Source organism: Pholcus phalangioides, unplaced genomic scaffold (genome assembly GCF_987345545.1).
Source record: "Pholcus phalangioides strain wild (caught in Gottingen) unplaced genomic scaffold, Ppha-v1.0 ptg000015l_1, whole genome shotgun sequence".
Classification (NCBI taxonomy): Eukaryota; Metazoa; Arthropoda; class Arachnida; order Araneae; family Pholcidae; genus Pholcus; species Pholcus phalangioides.
The window spans coordinates 96,133,889-96,150,038 of record NW_028301608.1 but is presented as its reverse complement, the minus strand read 5'-3'; the positions used below and the strand labels follow the sequence as shown (position 1 = coordinate 96,150,038).

Here is a 16,150-nt window from a genome sequence, read left to right as displayed (position 1 = left end):
CTTCTCGTCAACCCTGTACCATTAAAAATTTAACTGCGTAAAGGTACGGATCTACGTAAGGCGCGAAAGTAGATAAGATTAATATGAAAAATTGAAATAATTAATTTCATTTATATTGATATAATATTGAGTTTTTAATTACTAATTATTAATTTTATCACTGTTGATATTAAAGAAAATAAAAAAAGTCGTATTTTAACTTTACAGTCATTTTTTTCATTACACGTGAAATACTTTGTAAAAGGTATGATGAGAGCCTCATCGTAAATACTCATCATCATCATTATTACAGGGAACCTCTCGATGAGTGACACCTGTAGGACCGATATTAACCTCTCTTCCAATTTGTGGTGAAATATATAATAATATATATAATATAGAATATAATATAATATATATAATATAAAATATAATATAATATATATAATATAAAATATAATATAAAATATAATATAAAATATAATATAAAATATAATATAATATATATAATATTGCACATTGTTTTATATCTCATAACTGGCACTTAAAAACAATAAGTTTAAAAAGTTACAAAAAGTGACCAATTTACAAAAAAATGACAATTTATTCAGCCAAGTTTTCATTGCAATTAATGTAAACTCAAATCAATCAACTTTTAAATCGTATAAATCAACTAAAATTTAATTAAAATAATTAGAAATTATGATTTTGGGAAACCTCATGTATCATATAACAAAAAAAATTTGCGAGAAAACTTTTTTTCTTTCTAAATTTATTTCTGTTCATAGGGTAATGGGGAAAAAATTCCAGATCTGAAAATCAAGATAAAATTTCCGAAAATTTCATTTTTGAAAGGTCATAAAAAAACCAAATTTCTTCAAATGTAATTGAAGCCCATTGATGGAATTCGGAAAATTGTACATAAGAAGTACCATCGTATTTTGTCTTTTCCCCCACGTGTATTGATTTCAGTATTTCTCTCCTGAAATAAATTTCCAAATTTATAATATTTTTTTTAATGAAAAACACAGAACAATTCGGAAGCCTAATCTAATGACTTCCCCAGTTACGGGAAACAAGAAGGAGTGAAAATCGAAGGCAAAACAAAAGTTTCGCAACCGGGCTCTAAAGAAATCCATTCGGGCTTTCGTCTGGTGGCCCTAAAAACGCGCTCGATCACTTCTGGGCCTCAAAAGGCGCAGGCGCGCGAAACGGAAAAGGTCGCTTTTCTGGAGAAAAGGTGGGACCTCTCCGAGAAGCGTCAGTAAAAGTCACCATAAGCTCTTCGGCGATCGCTCTGGGACAACACACACACACGCAACTTTACTTTTCTCGCAACCGATAAACAAATTAAACAAAATACATTATCAATTGAAAGCGTTTGACGAAACGATTCTGGGATCTACTCGGAACAGCAGTGGATATTATATAAACACGGCAACGAAGAAATATTATTATTATTGTTTCTTTAACGCTCCACTTGAAAACTTTTTCCTCAGAGTCTATATACGTCACTGTATGCGTCACTTTTAGTGAATCCCAAGATAAAAACTTTGATTTCTTTTTCCATATTCAAGATTCCTTCTCCGTTGCATATATAAGGTAAGAATTTTTATCTATCTATTTTTACAATACATCTATTTTTATCTTTTTTTAGAACAATTTTGTAATCATTATTGCCTTACTGATAGATTCTCAATCAATCTGATATAATAATCCGATAATAAATTGGTTCAAAAAATATTGATAATTAGACAGTGGAATATAAATACTTATCAAGATATAATATATATATTTCTTTTATATTATGATGAATCTATATGAAAATAAACACTGCTGTGTTTGAGATTGAAGTAATTATTATCTTTTCATTCCTTTATGAGTGATTGAAATTTATGATTGATCGATAGATTAATAATCGTATCATTAATTATCTATTTATTTTTATTCTTTTCTTTAGACTTTTTTTATCACTCTCTTTAAGATACGAGAATTGATTATATCTGTGTCATACGGATCTTAAAATAATATGCAGTATGCCTGAATGATATAAAGTATTTGTTATTCCATAACATAAGACTATTTAGAAAATATATGAATAAAATTTTACTTGTTTATGTATAGTATTGTAAATTGAAACGGACATATGGTATGGGATTGGGGTTGCAATGAATTTTATGGCCATTTCTCAATCAATTCGTGCCATTTGAGCGTCACATTCATTATATTGTTTTTTTTGTCCGACTTTATCTTTAACCTTCTTGATCCCGGGTATATTTGAATGTATATGGTAAGTACATGGCAAAAAACCCATTATACCAATCAGAGCCGCCCTTTGTGGTGTGCGACAGGTGCGGTCGCACCGGGCCCCGCGTATTGTGAGACCCCACACTCACGGTAAATAGTTGGAGGTTTTCAACAATTTTAAAATATTTCTTATATTGATTCTGAACTTTCTTAAATTCTGGAATTTTCCACCCGTTAATTCTGAATTTTTATTCCGGAATTATTTCTTTCAATTAGTTTTAATTCATCAATTCTAATATTTTCATTAGTTTCGGGATTTTTTCTCTTATTATTTTAAAATTATCTTCATTCTGAAATAATGAGTTTTGGTATTAATTTACATTTGATTGCATGTTTCAATTTTTTTTGTATGCATATTTCCTGCATGTTTGGAAATAATAGATGTTGATTCCTCTCCCTTCTGCAAAATATAAAATTGGTGCGAAAAGAGATATAAACATTTTTTGGTGCCCCGAAATTATTGAGACCCAACTGGCCTCGCTATTATTTTCGCTTTTGATGTCTGAAACAATGGATTTCCATGTTAATTTCTGAGACTGATACATTGGTTTTTATAAATTTTATTGGAAATACATATATCCGGTAACGCTAGAATATTCTTATACATAGACTGACTGCCAGACTGTGCTATTTAAATTCGAATTTTAATATAATAAATGAAAATAAATAAATAAATAAAAATATATACATTCGAATCCCGTTTTAACACTTACCGTTATATCGAAAATCTCGTTTTAACGAACACTTTTCCTAATCCCCCAGATAAGTTAACATAGGAACAATGTATAAACCTGGAATACCTTTATAACGAAATTTCATTATAACAAAGTGATTTCTCTGGTCGCTTGGAGTTTGTTATAACGAGATTCGACTGTATATATATTATTTAAAAAGAAAGCAACAGACTAAAACCAAATTACGGTTTGCGGTATAAAAATGTCCGTAAATTATGAATAAATTAGTAAAAATTCACGCAATTGTCAAATAAAAATACAAAAACTCTACACAAAGATGAGACATGTTACAGTAAATACATAAATCGGAGATTACACATTATATCGCCGAATTTATAAGATTTACCGTAATATATACAATAAATACATTTACAATAAAAGCCTTCTGAAATTAGTAATAGATGAATGAAAAATATCCAGAAGTTGAGGATCATATTCAGTGGGTAAAAAGAACTAATGAATAATTTCGCATTCATCAATGACATAAATAAACGAAAAACAGTTTTGCGTGAATTATAAATTAAAAGTTCAAAATAATTATAAAGTATGACTTTTGTCCTGTGTTCGAATATATAATTTAACTTTCATTAAATAAGATCATTCCTTTCCTTTAAATGTTAACATTTTACAATTTATCCATCGTTCTTAAACGCGCTTCATACTAAATTTGCTATTATGCAAATACACAGGCAATAATCAGTATGAAGCCACACAAAGTGGTTAATAAATAAAAGCAAATTCCCGTAATGCTAAAAAAATGAAAAAAAGTAAAATACTTACTGTAAAAATACGGTATTATATAAATATAATTATCTACACTGATTTAATTTAAAAATTATGTTTACCTAATTAGAGTTTTATTTTATCTTATATTCAATTAACTGAATTAATATAGCTTAATTAACTGCGTTAGTTTTTTTTTAATTGTGTTATAGAGAAACGCATGAGAGAGAGAGAGAGAATTACATTTATAGAAATTTTTTTAATTGATTCGTGTTCATAAAATTAATAAATATGAATAAAAGTTCTGATAATTTTTCATTTTATAGTCTGTATCAGAAAAATATTTTTTTAGCACAATTTGTATGAATGAATTAAAAATTATAATTTTATGAATTGACTTAAAGCCCGTCATTTGTGGGAGGGTGTCGGGGACGATTTCCCCCCCCCCGGCTTTATAAAATACACTAGAAATGATATATATATATATATATATTTATTTATTTATTTATATATATACTACACACATTGAGTATATGTTCTTTGCCCTCCCACTCCGAAAAAAGTTGAAATGATGGGCCTGATTGACTTATAAATTTTTGTGATGGATTTAATACATTTGAAATGTCTCATTTGTTTAATTTAAAAGATGAATTTCATCAGTGTGATTTTAATGTATTTAATTAAATATAATTTCAATTCAATTAATAAACTGAGTTTTTACAGGAATGATTTTACATCCATCTCTCCTCTCATTATCAAAATTGCTAAAGTCGAAAATAGTTTTATCACTCATTATAAATTGAAAGACTTCCCCTTCTCCCATGAAAAATACGGGTCATCATTATTACTATTATCATGAGTGTTCGATGCATAGAAATTTCTCGGCCAAATATAAGAAATAAAGTAATTCGAGAGACCTTTTTCAGTGATCCTCCATTTCGGAATTTATTTCGAAGAAAAAATATTCCCTATTTCTTATTTGTGTTTCATATTCTTATAAGAAAATATATTTCGGATTTTTTATGAATGGATATCTGATGTATGAATAAATATCCATTACCGACAAGCTTGATAACTCTATTATTGCTATATCTTTATTTTCCAACGGAAATGAAAAACCTAAAATTGAAATGGGAAGAAAATTTCTTATTATAATATGACGTCTCCAAGAAGACATTGCTTATTTCATCCAATTTATCAACATTGAGAGTCCCGTTTTATTTTGGATGAAATATGCTACGATTATATAGAACGAAATACTTTAATGACATAGAATGCTCAGTTATGAAGAATAAAATTCACTCATTTTTGTGAAAATTTATAGTACGAAATGTTTTATCGTCAAGGCATTCATTTTCTATGAGATTTTTGAAATTTATAACACTCATGAAAATACAGTCGAACTTTGTTAATTTGAAGTCCAAAGTGACTGGAAAAAAAGTTTAAACTATCCTATAAATCTATCCTGGGTCCGTAAAAAGACTACAAATTGCAACTATCGATCATTATCGTCAGTTACGAAACTGTTTCCCAAATTTTAATTATTTATAATTTTAATATTTTATCTTAGCTGCTACATTATTCCACTGTTCTGAAATTCGATTTGTTTTCCTTGAATGCTTTGGGTAATTCGAAGTTGGGGGAAAATATCATGATTTTTTATACAAACAATTTTATCGCATTTAGACAAGAAATTCTGCACCATTGCAGAATTTCCTGATCATGCTCAAAGCCTGATTTACGGAAACAGTCCATGATCGTCCGTTAGGAAACTAGAAAGGAAATGTAATTTCATTAAGATATTACAAAATCTGTACTTCCCGATACTTTTTATACTCTTGATGTCGATAAAATAATTCAAATTTTGAATGGTACACCTTGATTCACTGGCTGAAGAATATAACCGGTATCAAGGGATACTCATTCTGGACGCACTCAAGCTGAACAATGTTGAAAAATGCATTAAATTATCAAAGAAAGAGTAGAGAAAAACTTATAGTGAAAAATAATATATATATAATATCTACGATCGATCTCCGGGCTTTCCTATTGATCCTGATTTAAGCCGTCTCAACATCATGGGGGGGGGGGGGGAACATAAGCAAACTGATTTTCTAGAGGCCCAGTTTTAGCTGAAACTAACAGCTTACACATATGCATGTACTGCACTTTCTCGCGAAAGTCATAGTGCCATATCTCATCATATCGGCCCCATATGGACATACGTCAAGTCTCATCATATAGGCATATAGATCATCTTGGACACAAAACCCCCGGAGAGGCCCATGCGTTAGAATGACCCTGGTACTATAAGTAGTTTTATAGGATTCTGAAAGTAGTCGCACTTGTACCCACCATACTTCGCTTGAAATCTTTTTTTTCCTTCAGATATGAATTTTTTCAGAGCTCTCTGCCATCTTTAGCCACCTGCCAATTAGCCTCCTTCAATATGATTTTCACCCGTATCCCTCACTCCTGAAATATTCCATGATTACTAGAGGGCCACTTGGCCTTAGAATCAGAAGCATATCACTTCGGCATTTACTGTAGCGTCTCCGCAGCATCCAAACATTCACAATGTCACCAAAAGGAGAAATTATCAGGCTAATCATCTTGTCGAATGCCGAATGGGAAAAGTTTTAACGTCATGCAGGAGGATAAGCCTCATTCAACGACAACTAAGGTAAAAGGACCCTCTGGGTGGGCGGAATGTTGTGAGAAAAATCTCAGATTTCCAGTAAAATTTGGGGATTTAAGTTTCGGCTTTCAAGAAAAGAGGGGAAGTTTAATCTGGAGAAATGGCAACACAACCTCGTGTGTTAGTCCAGTTAATAAAGCTTTGAAGTCGGCGTCTAAATGGAAAGTCCCAGAAGGCCTGAAAAATAATAAATAAAAATTTCATGAATAAATATGAGAAAAATGTATTAGTGTGCTAAGAGAAAGGGATAGAATTCAAAGGCTTTTTTATAACTAATCGCCTTCAATAATAAAAGCCGCTATACACTACTCTGACGTCGCGTGGTAAATTCCGATTCGTGCGAATCCTGTGACGTGGAAGTGACATACACATTCCCATGCCACAGAATTCCCATGAATTCGAATTCACCATGTCACTGATGGTGAGATTAGTGTGTTGCGGCTTTAAGAGCCGCTGCAAATATCTTGGAATGTTGACTGAGCAGGGACTTGTGTTGAACTATATTGCTGCTCACCCATGTCTCAGAAAGTACCCAATATCTCTCTTCTCACTAAGTATCACTGAGAATTATGAACCTCGATCACTGTAGTCATTAACTTCTGAAGTGCATAATACCGTTTTCCATCTACACACTCACACAAGTTGATACCAAAACACTTTTTTCCCCCGGTCTTGTAATTCGAAGATTATTACTGAAATTTAAGACGTGGTGAAGTATGCAGAACATCAGTAAATTCCAAGAATGCATTCCGAATAATTTCCCTGCATCTGAACATTTCTGGTCGCTCAATAACATCCTATTATTACCAGTAGTTTGAGTACGTCTCACGTATATTAACTGTAATGAACAAATATTAATTTCCTCGCATTTTCCGAGAAGACATTCAGTAATTAAAGATGGCTGAAATCTCTTTACGCCATAGGCTGTTTCTTATTGAAACTAATTAGAGCGAAATGAGGAAAGATCATTTACGTGGAGTGGTATGGTACCCTACCTTAGGTGTTAATGAGGTTCCCTACGTCTCGGAAGAAGCGAGGAGCTTAACTTGAAAAATGCAGTGTTAAATATGATTGAAATAAAGATCATTCACCTCCTTTCCGATCGGTAGAAACTCTAATCTTAGATCTATCCGAAAAAGAAAAGAGTGTATTCTCTGTAAATTTCGTGCAATCACACGTATAATTTTTCTAATCGTAAAAAACGAAGTGAACTCTTGTCGATTGCATTGGGTATTCATGCATTCTTTACGAAGCTTCTAAGCTGTGTGTTAAATCTGGTTTAATCTTTAATTAAGCTGTTTGTTTGATCCATTAAATTCTTACTTATCAATCGATATACATAGGGTGCATAGGAAATCCTGTTTATTCTAGAATAACTGGCGATCCTAGAAGGATACTTCTGATTGGGAGAAATTATCGGAATAACGTGTAGACCTCAGATACGTCATTCATATTGCAAGGGGATGTGTAATTATAAGTGCACCCTTTCCTCAAAAACATAACTAGCCCTTTTTTTGCCCTGTTTCTCGTGAGCCCAACAAAAAATTAAATGTTTTCAAGTGCATCATTCGCTGAGATATTTGAATACGAAAATCACTGAAAACGAGGAAAAGAACAGAATGTAAAGCGTAGAATGACTTCGTTAGTTTATGCGGTTCTTGTTTATTGGGGTTTTTTAGGTCAGGGTGATCAAATTAAAAGTTAGTTTTTATTTTATTTTAATAACTGTATAACCCTTTGTAATATGAATGATGTATCTGAGGTCTGCCCGTTATTTGGATACTATTTTCTAATGGGAAGTATACTTTTAAGATCACTGGTTCACGAGTTATTCTCCAGGATAAAGGTATATTCTGATGCACCCCCGTATAATTATGAATTATTTTTGTTCTCGACGCTCCAAAATATCTAGTCAATGCTTTATGTCTTAACGTTATTGAAAATTCGGGTCCAGATGTTACTTTTTACGTACTGCATCAGCTGAAGTTCTGCAGCTTTTATGAAATATTAGTCGATAAAATCCAAGGAAGATCGAGTAATTGTCAAACAGGGAGTGTGATATTCACATAAAACAATCGCTGACCATACGGGACGTTACACGAAGAAAGTCTGGAGACAGTAAAAAGTCTATGGTTGGTTCTAAAAATGAAATAATAAATATGAGAAAGAATAGGATGAAAGGGAGAGAAACTCTCAGCTGTGAAATGATTGCCCCTCAGAAAAATAATAATCAGAATAATAATCAAAATAATAATAATAAATAAAATAATAATTTTAAGTGCAATATTCGCTGAGAAATACTGAATTTTGTAAACGACTCCGAAATCAAAAAAAAAATTCAATTATAAAAATTTCTGACTCCTTTAATTCTCCTGGAAGTAATACCTACCGTGACATTCGAATTAAAATTTGTGGGATATCTATGAGTGAAATTATTGATTTTCGCCGATTTTTACGTGATAAAAAAGCAACTTTTTTTTAATCGACGCAAAAAAAAAAGAATTTCAATTATTGTTATATCAACGAATTTCCATCCAATGTTTTCTGACATTGCCAACATTTCGACAAAAAGCAAGATGGACGAATTCTAATATTGACTAAGTGTAGGTTTTAAAGTGTATATTAGTACATTTTATATATCCGCCCATTATTATTATTATTATTTTAAATAAGCACTGGGCTATCGCAGGTGGATTTTTTTATTGTCCGATATTTATTCATTATTGTTCTGAAATCTTAGAAACGACCGTAAAGAAAAAGAAGATTCCTTTGATGGATTTTCTTGAAAGAGGTAACAAAAATTAGAGCTCTCGTCGTAAATAAAACCCAATAAACTCGAGCTAACCAATTTTGAAGAAATTCCTCGAGTCCTCTGCATCGGACAGTTTACAAACAGAATCGCTTTGATTAGCAGCATCTAAAACACCCCGTCAAGACATGTCTTGAAATTCGCCATTCGTCTGCAAAAAAACAACAACAAAGTTTTGAGACAAATTGGATTTTCTTTAGAAGAGCACTGATTTTTATTGTCTCATTCTTTTTCAATTGCCCTCTTCAAAAGTCTAACAATTATTAGGTTACCGTAAACATGGGTTTTACTTTGGCCCACTTTTATAAAACTTGTTTTTAAATCTTATGCTAAAAATAAGAAACAATAAATACTAAGATTTAAGGTAATTTTTAGATAGTTCAAACTTTTCTCTAATTGACTGTGGTGTAAGAAATTCACTTTCTATAATATTTTCATGAAATTTATTTATTTTATTTTGGGCCAAAGTAGCCCATCAGTTAGGGATGACTTTGTTCGACGTCAAATATAAAAAATATATTTTGAAGCACCCCGTGAAACATGCTTAAAGCGTTAAAAACCCACTGGTTTTGAAACAGGTACAACGAGATTTTTTATGATGGGTACAGGAAATACTCGCGACTAGGAAAAAGTTGGAAGACCTCTGTTGGAAAGTGCCCTTGAGCAATTGGGCTTCCATATTTTTCTCAATGGACTAGTTTGTCTTACCTTTCCCAGTTGCTAGTGTTGGATCAAGAAGCAACTTACGCTACTTTGTCCCACTTTTTTGAGACAAATATTAACACGTTTTTCGGAGTTACTTGCACTATTTTTTCATCTGTGCATTTTACCAAAGACACCTTGATTCAATCAAAAGTTAAAAAAAAAACAAAAACATTTTATATGAGGTTCTTATTTTCAAAAAGGAATATTTTTCCACTTTTTTTTTTTCAAAATACACATTTTCGTCGGTTTCTGAATATTTGGGATGAGCTCTGTCGGACTATGCAACATGGTTTATACAAATAGGAACAGTTTTGGTCGAAATTACGATGTAAAAAGGGTAGTTTCTATCAAAAGAGGGAACCTACACATCTTGTTCATTTACCTCGGCATTTTACATTCAAAAGGGAACATAAATAAAAAAGCGGTTGTCCTATTGGCGTTAAGGGATTTCTTCCGAAACGTCACATTTTTCTGAAGCATTTTCAAAGTCGCATTCCACTGTAGAACCTCCCGATAAAGGACACCCAAGAGACCGAAAATTTTGTCCGTTAACGAGGATAGACCGTTTATATATATATATATAGTATATAGAAGTGCGATATATACATAGTGGGCTAAATCGAGAAGCTATTTATACTTAGATGAGAGACAACCGTAAGCTTTTTATGGTCAGAATATCAGATATTTTATCACAACTATTGGTTTATTATTGCTCTTATTGGGTTGCTGTATTTTTGATATTGTTTAGATAAACAATCGACATCCATATATTTAATGGGATTTTTAAGCCTCCTCGTTAGACATTTTGTTTGTTATAGCCTTTGTATTTTTAATATCACTGAAATTCGTTCCCTAAACTAAAGGATTCTTGACATATGGGTCGTGACCCCGTTTGCAGGGGCTTCTCAGAATGGTTCGTACAAATTTTCATTGAATCTGTTTATAAATTCACTTGTCTCACTGGTTTCAGGAAAATGAAGGCAACGATCTTTTTCATTGAATGAGAAGCGCAGATCAATGCACACACAGCATAATATGAAGTGTTGACACCTTGTCTTCGAGGGCATTAAAAATCATGTTGAGAATACGGAAAATCTACCACGTTCGATCAATCTCCAATCCCACAGGGAACGGAAGGACCGGAAATCATTCTCTTGTCCCCAAATCTATCTTTAAATTTGTGGCTTGAATGTCGTCAATTGTTGAATCTGGTTCTTGATGGGAGATTCCAGGGAAGCCAGTGGTGATGGAGAAATCCTAGATGTCGAAGAGCGAAATTATTCAGGTATTGGGAGGGATGGTGATGGTGGGGGGGGGGGGGTGAATTGGCCATGTTCCCTGCCTGTCAGTTTTCCATCTCTCGCATCGATTCTCAAATGGAGAAGTTGGGATGCAAGCTGTTGCTTGGAAATAATGGCGGACGTGTTGTGCCTCTCATCAAGAAAATCGATTTTTTTTTATATTTCGATGAAGATTTCTCTTTTGGAAATAAAAAGAAAGCATCAAATCGAAGGAAACGCTGATTTTTGACACGTGTGACATTTCCTTTTGACACTTGATTGTAAAAAAAAATCATTTTTTTTCAGATATTTGAGAAAAAAGAAAACCATATCTGTTGTAGTAAATTTACCATTTACACAATACTTTGTGTCTTTGTGGTAGCGTTAGTGCACCATTCTGTGTAACCGTGTGTAGGTTTTTTACGCAATCAAATGTCCAATTTAAATGTGTGAGGATGATTCTTAACGGCTACACCAGGCTATTAATAGCGGGATCGATCTTTGCGCTAAGTTGAACCTAAGGTGGATGAGAGAACTTACAACGGATGTAGTTGAGGCCAGGCCCGTCATTTGGAAGGGGGGGGGGGAGGGGGGTTGATGTACTAGCACTTCTCTGAGTGGAGGGATCGTGGAAATGTGGAGAAGTATCATTCTGTGGAGATTTTCCGTGTTTCTAAAACAGTATGAAAAGGGAAGGAAAACATAGTAGCTGATACCGTTCTGATGAATAATGGAGCTTGTACAGGGTAGCCTTACATCAGCGTTTCCCAAAGTGGGCAATATCGCCCCCTGGTTGGCGATGGAATGGTCCAGGGGGCGATTGAAGCTACGGGTATAACATAGGATCCTATGAGTGCTCTTTCGTTGGGGTGGGGGCGATAAGAGGAAAAATTTTGAGAAACTATGCCTTACATTATCATGTGTAAACAAGAAACCTTTGAAGCTGCTCTATAATTTTGGTATGTATTCTAAACCAATGCTGGCTTTAAAGAGACAAATTAATTCGTTACCAATAACAAATTACCAATTAATTCGCGTCCAATTCTTTTTGTAAAAATATAGAATATATTCCGTTATTCCTGGGGAGTTGAAAGGAGAGAAACTCCTTAAGGGCTTCGGCACATTTGTCAGACTCGACTACAGTAATAACCCAGAGTCCTTCAGAAAATAATTTCAATCAAAATACAGGTTCCCCTACATTTAATTCAACTAATCCCATTAATACTTTTAACTTGCTCCAAAATATGTACAAACGCACAAAAATGTTACTTAACAGTAATAAAACGTACAAAAAGGTCATGCGTAATATTTTTATCATCCATCATGAAATGAGCTTCTGGTGTTAAAGGGGAATAGTTTTGTTACTAGATTTTTTGTTTCTTTAAATATTGTCAAGTATAAAGTGGCAAAATATTTCAAGGTAATAGTAAAGGTTCGAAGGTAGTTTTAGTCTGTTAACCAATGTCTGGTTCGGTGTGTCCGCCAAGGTAAATCTCCCAATCCTGTAAATATTCAAGTGTCTCCGCTTGGATGACGGTGTAATTTCCATCAGGTCGTTCAATAACATCAGTTTTATTAGAAGAACTGTTTTTGGTGAATTTGATTACTTTGGCATTATCTGACAGTGAATTTTTTCTGTACAGAACTTCTGTCAAGAGAAATTCTTTTCTTTTCTGATTTCTTTCTTGGAATTCCTTTGTGCTTCTTTATAATAAATCCAGTTCAAGTTTGGTACGGACAGCTTTCTTGTGTACTTTCCTTGTTTCCTTACGAACGGATTCACGATCTTCAGCGTCTTTTTTTTAGAGTAGACTTCCGATTTATATAGCTGGAATGGACATACTGATTTTATTGCAGAATTTCTGATTGATCCCATCAGGGTAATCCAAGTCGTCTCATGCTAAAATATCTCTAAGGTTGCTGAGAGTGTTGAAGCCTTTTCAAGGTTCCCTTTTAGAAGAACCCTAGTTTGTGTTCCTGAAATTCCGAAAAAAGCTAGAAACATCTGGTACTTCATAATGGAAGTTTACAAAGTTTATTATCCCCCTCCCACACAGTAGAAAATTTCTGAACCTTTTTCTTCACCAAACAAACCCGCTCTACGAGATTTTACACAAAATTTGAAAAAAAAGTCAAAATAATCTCTAATTACATCATCAGCATTTAAATCCCAATAACTTTTTATTTTAGAAATCACATTGCGTCAACATGAGAGGATAATAAATTGTATTCTATGTACTGTACACATCTCAGTTAATTCTGTTTACCCCTTTTATATTTCGCTTTTGGGATTGTCCGATTCCGGTGGTGACACGACGCGGAAACGTTGATACACAACGGTGTGGTTCAAGTCCAGAAAACATTAATCGCTGTAAGAGAGAAAACGACCGTGAACCTCACGTTCAGCCTTGTTCATGAATCAGCGGGATCAAGACAAAAGAGAAGGGCAATGGCTTTGGCAATTGCCCAAATGGGCCGGGAGGCGTCCCCCCCCCACTCCCCACCACACTGGCAGTACCTTAAGAACACACATAGTTGTGTTGCGTGGATCTTTATTACTGCCCCGAGCAACTTGTGCTACCTTTCACCGGTGACGGTTCATTAATATAGATATTTATTTATTATACGTTAACGCCAATTTTTCGATGATTTTCAATCACGCAGAGGAAGTCAACGCCTTTCACAGCGGCTGTTTAGTTAAATAATCTGTCGAGCTAAGCTATTAATATGACGTCTTTTCCCGTTCGATAATTTTTTTTTCATCAACTGTTTTACGAATTAAATCAATTTAAAACCATATGTTTTAGTAAGTTTTTACAATTTCATTCAACACTTGCAATGAATTATAACTGGGATTCTTCTCAGGGAATGCAAACGCGATTTCACCGCCCTTTCACAGTAAAAGTCTTTGATTGTATAACAATATTTTTGTTTCCCCTGAACTTTGCCACCCGGGGGCAACTGCCATTTGTCTTCCTCCCTAGTCCCCGCTATAGGTTATCCTATATAAATAAGCGCAGTATAGACATACTTGAACAACGTACTTGAATTCCGTTCATCCACATCATTTAGGCTTGCATGTACAGGTACGTTGAAAAAAAGAAACCGATCCGTTCACGTCGATCGTTACTGTGTTACTGTCAATACTACGCAGGTATACCGGATAGTATACCGTTCAGGTTATACACACGACGGATAAAAGTAAACTTAAACGCATGTGGCAACCGTTAACTTTCTTCGCCCATGGGTTTTCCTCTTCAAGCCATATTTTCCTTCTTATGAACCCGTCATATCCGGGTCTCCTCCGTCAAGAGCGTATTAAGTTGATTTCTTCAGTAAATTTATAGTGAGAGGATTTTATACATAAAGTCGGTTTCCAGATCTCCCATGAAGCAGTTCAGTGACGCCTTCCCCCTTCCCTACTTCTTCCGAAGAGCCTATATCCATTTATGATGGGTGCCAGGGCAAAATATGTTCTGTGTCCCCGTACTCGGCTGGAAAAACAGATTACGTATTTACATATACACTTTCGAAAATCATAGCGTCAGTTCTCATTATGTAAACCCCCTTCCCTACGTTCATGTAAGCCCCATGTCATTTCAAGACGACCCTCCTTTATGGACAGTTCCGGACATGACTCTGGAAATACAAACACATTTCCCTACCAAATTTTCCTTAAAAGCTTTATTCCTTCAGAGATCATTAATTTCCCCACGTCTCTCCCTTAACCACCTGTCACGGCTTTCGAAACAACTTTTATGGCAGTGGGTCTCTTGGACTATTGCAGGACCTTGCATTAGTCCAAGTGTGGGTAGAAGAGGGCCAGGTGGCCCCCAGGTTCAGAACCACTGTTGTAGAATATGCAGTATGAGTACGATATAGTTATGTGCAATAATGCATAATTACTTTCGATAGAACACATTGACAATGATATATATTTTTTAATTCTCTGTAGAATCATTCGAAATTCGTTCAAGGTCGCAAGAGCATTCAGTTGCATAATTTCTCTCTTTTAGGAAAAGGTAACTTCTACTATATACAGAGTGTCCTGCAAGTCCTGATTCGGCCTTTATCTCGTCAACCGTTCATCGTACAGGGATGGTTCCAATTTAAAAAATACTCGAAATTGGTTCAGGAATCACTTTGTAAAAAATTTAAGAAAGAAAATACGGTGTCACGAAATAAAAAAATAAATTTTTAAATTGGAACCCAGTCCTAAAAAATCCAATCAGAGAGAAAGTTGTTGCCTTGTCTCTTCTGAGGCAAAAAACAATCACGTTTCTAAGTTCAATATTCGCTGAGACATTCATATTCCAAAAATCTGAGAATACTTGGGCAAGAACAGCATGCAAAAAGTGGACAACGCTTCTTACTCTCAATTATAGTTTTTTCCAGATCTTTCTCCGATAATTAATTCAAATATCTCTACGAATATTGCGCTTAGAAACGTTATGTTTTTTTGTTGGCCTCAGAAGAGACAGGGATACAACTTTCTAATTGAAATTAGAAAGACGGGGGGGGGTTTAAATTGAATTTTTTTGGTATTTTCTGACACACTGTATTTTACACTCTCAAAACTGATATAGAGAGATTTTTTGAACACATTTTGAACATTTCTTAAATTGAAATCATTTCCTTACGATAAACCGTTGATGAGATAAAGGCAGAGATACAACTTACAGGACACCCTATATAATGTAATTGTCACATGAATGCAATGCAATTGCACAGTTTATTCAACCGAAATCTTGTAATTGCTTAAGGGAAATCCAAATGAACTTTTCCAGCGTCATTCCCCATGTCTCGGACAATCAGTATTAAAGATTAATGTTTAAGTGGATCTTGGCAATGAAATAAACACAGTGTGCTTCCCGGATGTCCGTGACGCATCCTGGATGATTACTTCCTACCCACT

The 16,150-nt window shown here is 34.0% G+C and overlaps 1 protein-coding gene across 3 annotated transcripts in view; it reads left to right on the top strand.

Annotated features, from left to right (window-relative positions):
- LOC149077109 (putative G protein-coupled receptor No9) overlaps positions 1-16,150 on the top strand; it is a 198,411-nt gene that overhangs the window by 73,160 nt on the left and 109,101 nt on the right. For 2 of the 3 annotated variants that reach the window (XM_089244835.1, XM_089244834.1), the window contains exon 1: positions 1,272-1,581. The exons of the other annotated variant lie outside the window; for it this stretch is intronic. The gene's annotated coding sequence lies outside the window, so the exon portion shown is untranslated. Of the gene's footprint in view, positions 1-1,271; positions 1,582-16,150 lie in introns of those variants that run through there. 3 annotated transcript variants of the gene reach the window in all.